Source organism: Lactuca virosa, chromosome 4, assembly GCF_052849685.1.
Source record: "Lactuca virosa cultivar CGN04683 chromosome 4, Lactuca_virosa_CGN04683_v6, whole genome shotgun sequence".
NCBI lineage: Eukaryota > Viridiplantae > Streptophyta > Magnoliopsida > Asterales > Asteraceae > Lactuca > Lactuca virosa.
The window spans coordinates 514,684,630-514,694,520 of record NC_136429.1 but is presented as its reverse complement, the minus strand read 5'-3'; positions in this window follow the sequence as shown (position 1 = coordinate 514,694,520).

The window sequence follows — 9,891 nt, the reverse complement described above, 5'->3', positions numbered from 1 at the left end:
TATGAATCTCAAGGATAATCTTACGAAATTTCAAGCTAAAGCAGATGAAGGGATTTTCTTGGGATATTCGCATAATTCAGTAGCATATCGTGTGTTGAACAAAAGAACACGAAAAGTTGAAGAAACTTTTAATCTTACATTTGATGATTATTACATTAAACAAACTACATTGCAGTTTGAAAATCGTCTTATTCTAAAAAACATACAAGATGAATCTGAATCCTCACAAACCTTAGATATTGATTATGATTTAATTTTTGGAATTTCAGATCATGTAGTTGATGCTGAAATAAATGCAAATGATAATCATCTCTCTGAACTAACAAAGCTTACTGATGATTCAACATCAACTTCTCCAGAGAAAGGCGAAAGTATGCAAAACAATCCAGTGGAGGGGGAGCAATTGGATTCGAATACTCTAGTTGAGGAAGAGCATTCTTTCGAGGGGGAGAATGGAAGAGTGAATGCTAATGTTGAGGGGGAGCATGATGTTGAGAGGGAGCATAATGTTGAGGGGGGGCATTTAGAAAACATTGAGAATAATAATGATTTTGATGATGTTTGTTCGATTGCAGGTTCAGAGAATGATGATATATACGAAGATGCACCTTTGGAATTTGATCCAGCATATCCGCCAATGGAAAAATGGATAAGAGATCATCCGAAGAATCAAGCGATTGGGAATCCACAAGAGGGTGTTTTAACAAGAGCTCAAGTTCGTGCAAAGAATGAGGTATTGAATACTCATCAAGAATTTTGCATGTTCAATGTTTTCATCTCTAAAATTGAACCAAAAACAGTTAAGGTTGCAATGGAACACTTAGATTGGGTTGTTGCAATGCAATCTGAATTGTCTGAATTTGAACGAAACAAGGTTTGGAGATTAATTCCTAAACCTGAAAATGTTTCGATTGTCGGGTTAAAATGGATTTTTAAAAATAAAATCGACAAAGATGGAAATATTGTTCGAAACAAAGCCAGACTTGTTGTTAAAGGATATTCACAACAAGAAGGAATCGACTATGAAGAAACTTTTGCCCCTGTCGCAAGACTCGAGGCGGTTCGTATATTTCTGGCTTATGCAGCTCACAAAGACTTTGATGTTTATCAAATGGACGTAAAGTGTGCATTTTTAAATGGAGAGCTTGAAGAACAATTTACGTGGAACAACCCCCAGGTTTTATTAACGAGGAATTTCCAAATCATGTTTATATTTTAGATAAGACAGTTTATGGTTTGAAACAAGCACCACGAGCATGGTATGCAACTCTTACTTCATTTTTGAAACAATCTAAATTTAAACAAGGATCTGTTGATCCCACATTATTTCGAAAGAAAGTTGGGGATCATCTAATGCTTGTTCAAATTTATGTTGATGATATTATTTTTGGCTCAACTGACCCTGCTTTATCTAGAGAATTCGAAGATTTGATGAAAAGTAAATTCGAAATGAGCATGATGGGAAAAATAAATAATTTTCTTGGTTTGAATATTCGTCAAAGCAGAGAAGGAATTTTTATTAATCAAGAAAAATATACGAAGAATCTGCTAGAAAAGTTTGGATTGACGAATAGCACAAAGTTACGAGTTCCAATGGCAACTGGCATAAAGTTGACACCTTCGTTAGATAAACCTGCAGTTGACATAACTCTTTATAGGAGCATGATTGGTTCATTACTTTATCTTACAGCAAGTAGACCTGATATCATGTTTTCTGTGTGTAATTGTCCAAGGTATCAGTCTAATCCACAAGAACCACATCTCACTGCTGTGAAGAATATATTTCGTTATCTTAAAGGAACAATTTTGTTAGGATTGTGGTATCCTTCGAAAACTGGGTTCTTTGTACAAGCATATTCGGATGCAGACTTGGGTGGGTGTAATCTTGATCGAAAAAGCACAAGTGGTGGATGTCAATTTCTAGATGGCAAATTGGTGAGCTGGTAATCGAAAAAGCAAACATGTGTATCCATTTCAACAGCTGAAGCAGAATATGTGGTTGCTGCTGCTTGCACTTCACAAATTATATGGATTCAAAGTCAATTGCGTGATTATGCAATCAATATGAAAAAGATTCCATTATATTGTGATTTTCAAAGTGCAATAAGAATTTGTCATAATCCTGTGCAGCATTCGAAGACTAAACATATAGCACTTCGTTATCATTTCATCAAGGATCACGTGGAGGATGGGAATATTGAAGTACATTTCGTGAAAACAACTGATTAGTTAGCTGATATTTTCACGAAACCTTTAGATGAAGAATCCCTTGTGAAAATTATAGAAGGACTTGGAATGATCGATGGAAATTCTGTTCCATGTGAAAAAGGCGAATGATGAATGACCAGGAATGATTCAGAGGCGCTGAATGAAAGACAAAGCAATATCCGTCAGCATTCAGAGGTTATTGTTCATAGTCAACGCTTCGACCCCTTCGAATTCGTAAATTTGTCACTTATTTTAAGGGTTGATTCAGAGATTACTGTTCATAGTCAACGCTTCGACCCCTTCGAATTCGTACATTTGTCACTTATAAGGGGATGATAAAATTTCGTATTTTTGCAACAAGTACAGTTTATTTTTAATTTTCGAAAAATCAAAAATCCAAAAAGATTTTCTTTTGTTTTGTCATTCAATTTTCGAAAAATCAAAAATCCGAAAAGATTTTCTTTTGTTTTGTCATTCAATTTTCGAAAAATCAAAAATCCAAAAAGATTTTCTTTTGTTTTGTCATTTAATTTTTGAAAACTTAAAAATCCAAAAAGATTTTTGTTTGTTCTGTCTCTACTTTCGAAAAATTCAAAACAACAAAAATATTTTTAATCTTATTTCTTTTTAGTATTTTGTTGCAGAACATCATGAAGATATAAAGTGGATTATGCTTGCAGTTCTAGGGTCAGGTACATTTTTTTTCGTATGAATCAATACATTTTTCATCACTTGAACTAGCTAAGTTGTCCCTAGAAGCATGCTGCTGCATATTGTCCAAAAGCCTCCAATGACTCAATGTGTGTGTACGAAAGCCTTAATGAAATTATTCATACGAAAATTTCTTCCCAATCAGGCTTATATTCACATTAGTCTCTGAGCTACCTGACTCTTCTCAAAATGAGTTAAGAGTTTACTGTTTGGTCCAAAAATAACAGAGGTACTTTTCGTGTCTTACATCAATCTTTTTCACCTATAAAGTTCTTACACGATCACACACGAAGACATATGTCCGAGAGGTCTCTGATCAAACCCATCGAGACTTAGACATATCAAAAATCTGTGTTTATGATCTGACATCATGAGACCGTGATGAAAGTGAAACCCAATTTTCAATATACTTTTAAGGAATTGACAGGGGACAATCTTCCAGATTTTCACGAAACATTTGTTTCAGTACCAAAATTTTGAAACTCCAAATCATATTCATTTCAAATGAGTGGTCTTGATCAAACATTCGAAAACCATGATGTTTGTTACCCAACAAGATCCAGCACAAATTTTTTTCTTGAATATGATTTCCGTGTGAGTTTCATTCGAAAATCCATGTCACTTAAAATTTTTCAAAACACACTTGTCACTGACAACACTAGTTAAACAAGTAATTTCTGTTACAATTTCTCACCTTATGTTTAGGATGATATGTAACGAAAATTTTTCCTACCCACGAAGCATTATAAAAGAAACCCTTCGATACTTATCAACAAGTACTCGATTGTAATTCACGGGAACCTACACAAGCTGTTGATCATTTTTCTTAATGATTAACAAAGCAATCTTTGTCTGGGATTTCATCTGCTTTTGTGTCAAATTGAAATTTTGACATCACAATATCCCAAATTTTTCTTATCTTTGTTTCTTATCTACATTCTTTGGAACACTGCACTCACGAAATCCTTGAGGTTCTGAGTAATACCAACTCAGGCTGATGATTTCAAACATCTGGCATATGACTTCGCTTTTCATCCCAAAAGTGAAAGAGCCTTGCTTCCATACGAAGGGTTCTGACGGTTACAATCATCTTGGGGATAACAATAAAGGCTGTCTATAAATGACGTATGGTATTCTGTCCGATTTTCAAGGAGATGTGACAGCTACTTTTTGACGCATGGCTACTATTACGCAGTAATGATCCGATTTTCAAGGTGCCACGTCGGATATCATTAAATACCTATCCCGCTTCAAATTCAAACTTCAGGGTTACATATAAAAGGGGATTCAAGGGTTCATTATCAGTTTACGCGATCAAAAAGAAAAATTCCCAAATTCTCTGATCATCAAAATCTTCAAACCCTAACAATGGCGACTTCTGTTCATGTTGATTCTCATACCACTGAAGATGTCTCTTCATTACTAATAATGAAGATTCAAGCAACAAACTATCACTTGGAGGGTGATGTTTCTCAATACCCGGAAGAATTGAAGATGCTAATCGTTGCCTTGAAGAACTCTGTTTTGTCTAAGGCGATGTTTAGTTCATTCTCTGTTCCAATGTCATGGCTTTCTCAAGCAGGATCAACTGCTACTTACAACAAAGCTTCTGATACGATTACTTTTCATCTGGTGAACGACAAAAAGGTCAGGCTATCCAATAAACTCTTTTGTCAAATTCTTGAAATTCCGAATTCACCTCCATATGTTGCTTTCACATTTCCTCAAATTGTCAATATGTTTAATGAGATGGGATATCAGCCTCCACTATCAAAGATCAGTGATTTTAAGAAATCTGGTCTTCCACGACTATGGAATTTCTTATTTGGAATTTTTCTAAGATGTTTAACTGGGAGAACAGATGGTCTTGATAAAGGAAGAATGGAGGTTTATGCAATGGTTGCTGGAATCTATTATGATCTTCAAGTGGATTATTCTACACAATTATTGAAGGAATTCCAAAAGGGTGTAGAGCACACGAATGCTATTCACGGTATTTCGTGTGCAAGATACTGGAGTTTGATTTTGCAATACTTTTACAACAAGGAAGGGATTTTGGTACCCAATGATGAAGAAAAAGCTGTTTTTGAATCGTACCATTATCCGAAGGATGTCACAGATAGTGCTGAAGTTTTTCCATCAGTTGCTCGTATTCCCGATGCAATGCTTAAAAGAGTTGATCCTTCGAATTCTGTCTTGGTGGCATATTTGAAGACCATTGATTCTACAATCGAAACTGGCATACTATTGGGAAGAGATGATAAGAAATCCAAGAAGACGAAGAAGACTGAAACAGAGTTAAAATCTTCGAAATCTCCAAAGAAGAAACCTGAAACAGTTGAAGTGTCTGTTGCTGAGACTCAAGTGATTGAGCCTATTATTGAAGAAACACAAGAGCATGTAGTCATTCCTTCGAAGACTGGTATGTTTCGAAGAATCGAAATGAAGTCAACCCATAAAAGCAAGTCTCCTACACATAAAGTGGTTCGAAAACCTCAAATCACTCATCAAGGTGTTTTAATTAGAGAAGTGCTAGCACCTGTTTCTCCGGTGTCCAAGAAACGAAGGGCTGATGTGACAACCGTCAAATTTCAGTCAAGTCAAAGTCAAACCAAGTCAACAAGTCAAACCGGTCAACTCCAATAACCCTTGTATGTTAGGGTTTACGTTATGTAATCACTATACAATTCGCTATTTTAATGAGAAATCATCATTTGGAAAGTTCATGTGTTTGATTTTCCTTAGCCTTAACAGTGCTAAACAACGAACCAAAGCGATAAAACACTATTTCACAATCATCGGGATTGTGTACGACACTAAAACACGGTTTAACGGGGTTTACGAACCTTGCGTTGTGAAGCCGGACACTCAAATTAATCACAAACGAAACCTCTCTAAATCGTTTTCACTCTATCTCTTTCTATTTGAAATCTCTCCCAAATCTCTCCCAAATCTCTCTCAAAAGTTACTTTAACTTTTTGTAATCATTTGGGTCATATCGACCCTTAACCGGGTCAAAAATCGCTTGAAACGGGGTAAAAACGGGTAAAATAGCCTTAAGGACCTGGAACTGAAGCTTCAGGACCGAAGCCTCTCATCCGAGGCCTCGGATCCGAAGCCTCTCATCAGGACCGAAGCTGAAGCCTCTCAGGAGACTGAATCCGAAGCCATCAGACAGCAGCCTCGCATGTGAGGGTCCGAATCCGGCCTCCATGCGAGGGGTCTCGCAGACGGCCCCTTTTTACCGGTTTTTCGACTACGACTTCGTTTTAACTCCGTTTTTCATTATTTTAACGTGGGATTTTCACCCAAAACTTTATTTTATAAACTAAGGCCCCAAAATATATAAATCTCCAGGGTTTTTATAAAAATATATTAAAAGAATTAGTGGTTGAACTAATTATTGAGGGAATATTTGCTTTTCCTTAATTTATGGCAAAAGCAAACCACCACCACCTCACTCTATGATCAGCCACTCTTTCCCACTACCCCTTGTCTCCTTAGTGGACCTTTACACCCAATCTCCAGCTCTTCCCACGTTCTAAGAGCTGGAGGATTGATCCTCTCTCCTCATTCTCCATAAAGTTCTTTCATTCTACACTTAGCAACCAAAGGACACTCTCCAAAATTCTCTCATCTTTTCTCTCAACTTCAAGAACTTCAAGGCTTTCTTCAGGGATTTCTTTATTCAATTAGTAAGTATCTTCATCATTCATATAATTATTACACTCCATTCTACTCAAATCATTGATATCTTACACAAATTCCATCTTATTCGATGTTAGATTCTCGAATCATCAAGACATCTTCTTAGTGTCCTTGGGATGAACACTTCCTCTCTCTCACTTTCATCTACTGAAACCACATAGGGTGAGTTCATACCCCTACATTTACATGTTTTTCTTAAGTTTTAAGGGGGGAATACAAGTAAAATCATCAAGAACACAATTAAACTTTTTCTATCAGATTACATCAGAAAAGATGAACTTCGATCACGGACTGTTTTGGTCAACTTAAATATTTTAGTTTTCAAAACTGTTCCAGGTGCAAGTAGTTCAAACTCTTAGCTTTAAAATGGCTACTTGCACATCTCCATATGATTTTTCTACAATTTATGGTGATTTTTACAAAACTGCCTGTCATTTCAGAGGCAAACCCGGACCAGTCTGTGATTATGAACATTTTCACCTCTGTTAGAGATCACTAAAAATCATGATAAAATTTACGAACAAACTAGACTCATATTCCAAACTCTCAGAATTTTCGGATTTGGATTTAGAGCTTTGATGATTTTTCTATAAATTTTCTAAGAACAGTAACAGAAACTATATTCAACGAAAAGTTGCTGTCAATTTCATTTCACCTTGTAACATGTTGAGCAAGGTGTATATCTTTATGTGATTATATGTTATTGCAATATATGACATTTTATCTTAATATTTAGACACACATCAGTTTACAAATGGATTTGGACATATAAAATATAAAGAATAACAAGTGATTATAATCAAAGTACAACCGATACATTCAAACATTTAATAAACTATTTTGAATATAGTTTGCATACATTACTACGTACTACCCTTGGTTGATAAACTATAATAGGTATAGTTTATGATACATTACATAACACATACATTTAAAAAGGGTACATTTATACAAAGGATATTTTCATTAAGCAAGGTACGGCCATACGGTACCAAGTTTTCATAACACGTAATTTCGTTAATGACTTTGTGAGACATTTACTTCAAATTACCATTAAGTCCTGTATTGTAACCAGAGTCTCCTTGAGGGAGAGCGTGATAGTTGTGTATAGATCTATATTGGGTTTGACAAACCCACACCTAAACTGCATGCAACAGTTAGACCGATAGGTCTGGGGTGACAAATGTCATAACATTTCCGACGCCTGAAGAACGTCGTTTTAGGCAACCTTGGTCATAGTATGGTTATAATAAACTCACATAAAGTATTAATAAACATTGGAATTTACGGGAACTTCATTAAAATTTAACGAGTTTATGTCGATTTAAACTTGCATTGTTTTACTATAAATATGACAAATTACTTGTACATTTCGGTCTTTGGGTTTTAAGACTACATTTACACATTAAGGAAAATATTGGATTTTCTAACACAAATACTACTTTTACAAACGAAAGGCTTTTAATAATACCAAACAAAAGCTTATGAACTCACCAATCTTTGTGTTGACACTTTTTCAAACAACTTGTATTCTCAGGAAATCATTAAACAGGTAACCAAGTGCTTTTGAGGATGGGGCGCTAAGGCGTCTACTATTTCATATTTTGTCAACATATTGTAATTGATTCGTAAACATGTAATTCATACAATGATGTAACTTTTTCAATTATATATATGTTGGTTGTGTTTGCTTCAATTACTATTACAATTGTTGTTATGATACTATACATGAAGTCCTCCACCCCCGGACGTTTCCGCCATCCTTGGTTTGGGGGTGTGACAGATTGGTATCAGAGCACAGTTTATAGTGAATTAAGTATATCAAACCACATAAGATATACAAACTATAAACACAATTGGGACTAATAGTCTCTGATTTGTGCATTTTTCAAATAAATATACTCTTAGAAAATAAATGATTTTCTTGATTAAAGTATACATACATACATTACATGCTCGCATGGTATCATAACTAGCGAAAACATAAAGCAAAAGAAGAAGAGTTGAACATTTTGAGTATGCCTTAGTATATGTGGATTAAATCTGGGAAGGATATAGCCTGATCAACTATATCTGTCCGGGAATTGACTTGCATATACCGGGGGATGGTCAGGATGGGCAACAAATCTAACAAACCTAATAACACACTACAAAGGATACTTTAAGAACTCAAAACTAAACATTTACAAATACTATAGGAGTATTTTGTGTTACTATAATAAATTATCTGAGAATTAAATAGGTCTTTATTTATAGATCAATAGCTGCTAAGTGGATGCGCAAAGGTCATATGTAACTAAGATGCTATAGACTTAGAATTTATGTATCTTTGTTTCACTTCCTGTCCTTGTTTGGTTGTGGTCTTGGAGTTAGGGTCATCTATTCGAAGGACTATTATATCTTAATCACATATGACTGGTATGCACTTTGCAACTAATTAAGTAACCGATAAAAATCATTTTAAAATATAATATATTAATTATGTCCCGACTAAATTAGTATATGTGAAACTTTTACAAACAGTCATATACTTGGAAACAAGGAAACTCAAATAAAATATTTTATACTTTCATTTTACCTCATAACCCAATGTATTGGGTCAATTAAAAGTATAAAATCGTATGTATCGTAAACATACCGGAAAACAACGTAATAATATACTTTATGTATAAAAGATTTCTCTTTCTATAAATATACTTTTACTAAAAGTACATTGGTTTACGACTTATGACAGAACCATGCCGCCAAGGAGAAGACCAAGACCTTCCGGCAACACAGCAACACCTCCTCCGCCGCTGCCTCCGCAGTTTGATCCTGCGATGTTCCAGGCTGCAGTAACAGCAGCCGTAGCGGCCGCAATATCGCAGATAGGGACAAACGGAGCTGGTGGTTCTGGATCGGGTGCTACAAACTCTAACCACGGAGACAGTACGTGGCGTACAAGAGAGTGTTCCTACAAAGACTTCACCAATGGCAAACCCGACAACTTCAATGGGAGCGGGGGAGTCATCACTTTAATGCAATGGTTTGAAAAGACTGAAGTAGTCTTTCAAGTGTGCTCTTGCCCCGAAGCGAGCAAAGTTAAGTTCGCAGCCTTCACTTTCACCGGCCGGGCCCTTACTTGGTGGAACTGTCGGATTAATTCACTTACTCTCGAAGTGGCTAGCTCCATATCCTGGGCAGAACTAAAAACCTTGATGATGAAGGAGTACTGCCCGAGAGGTGAAATTCAAAAGCTGGAACAAGAACTTTGGAACCTCAGGA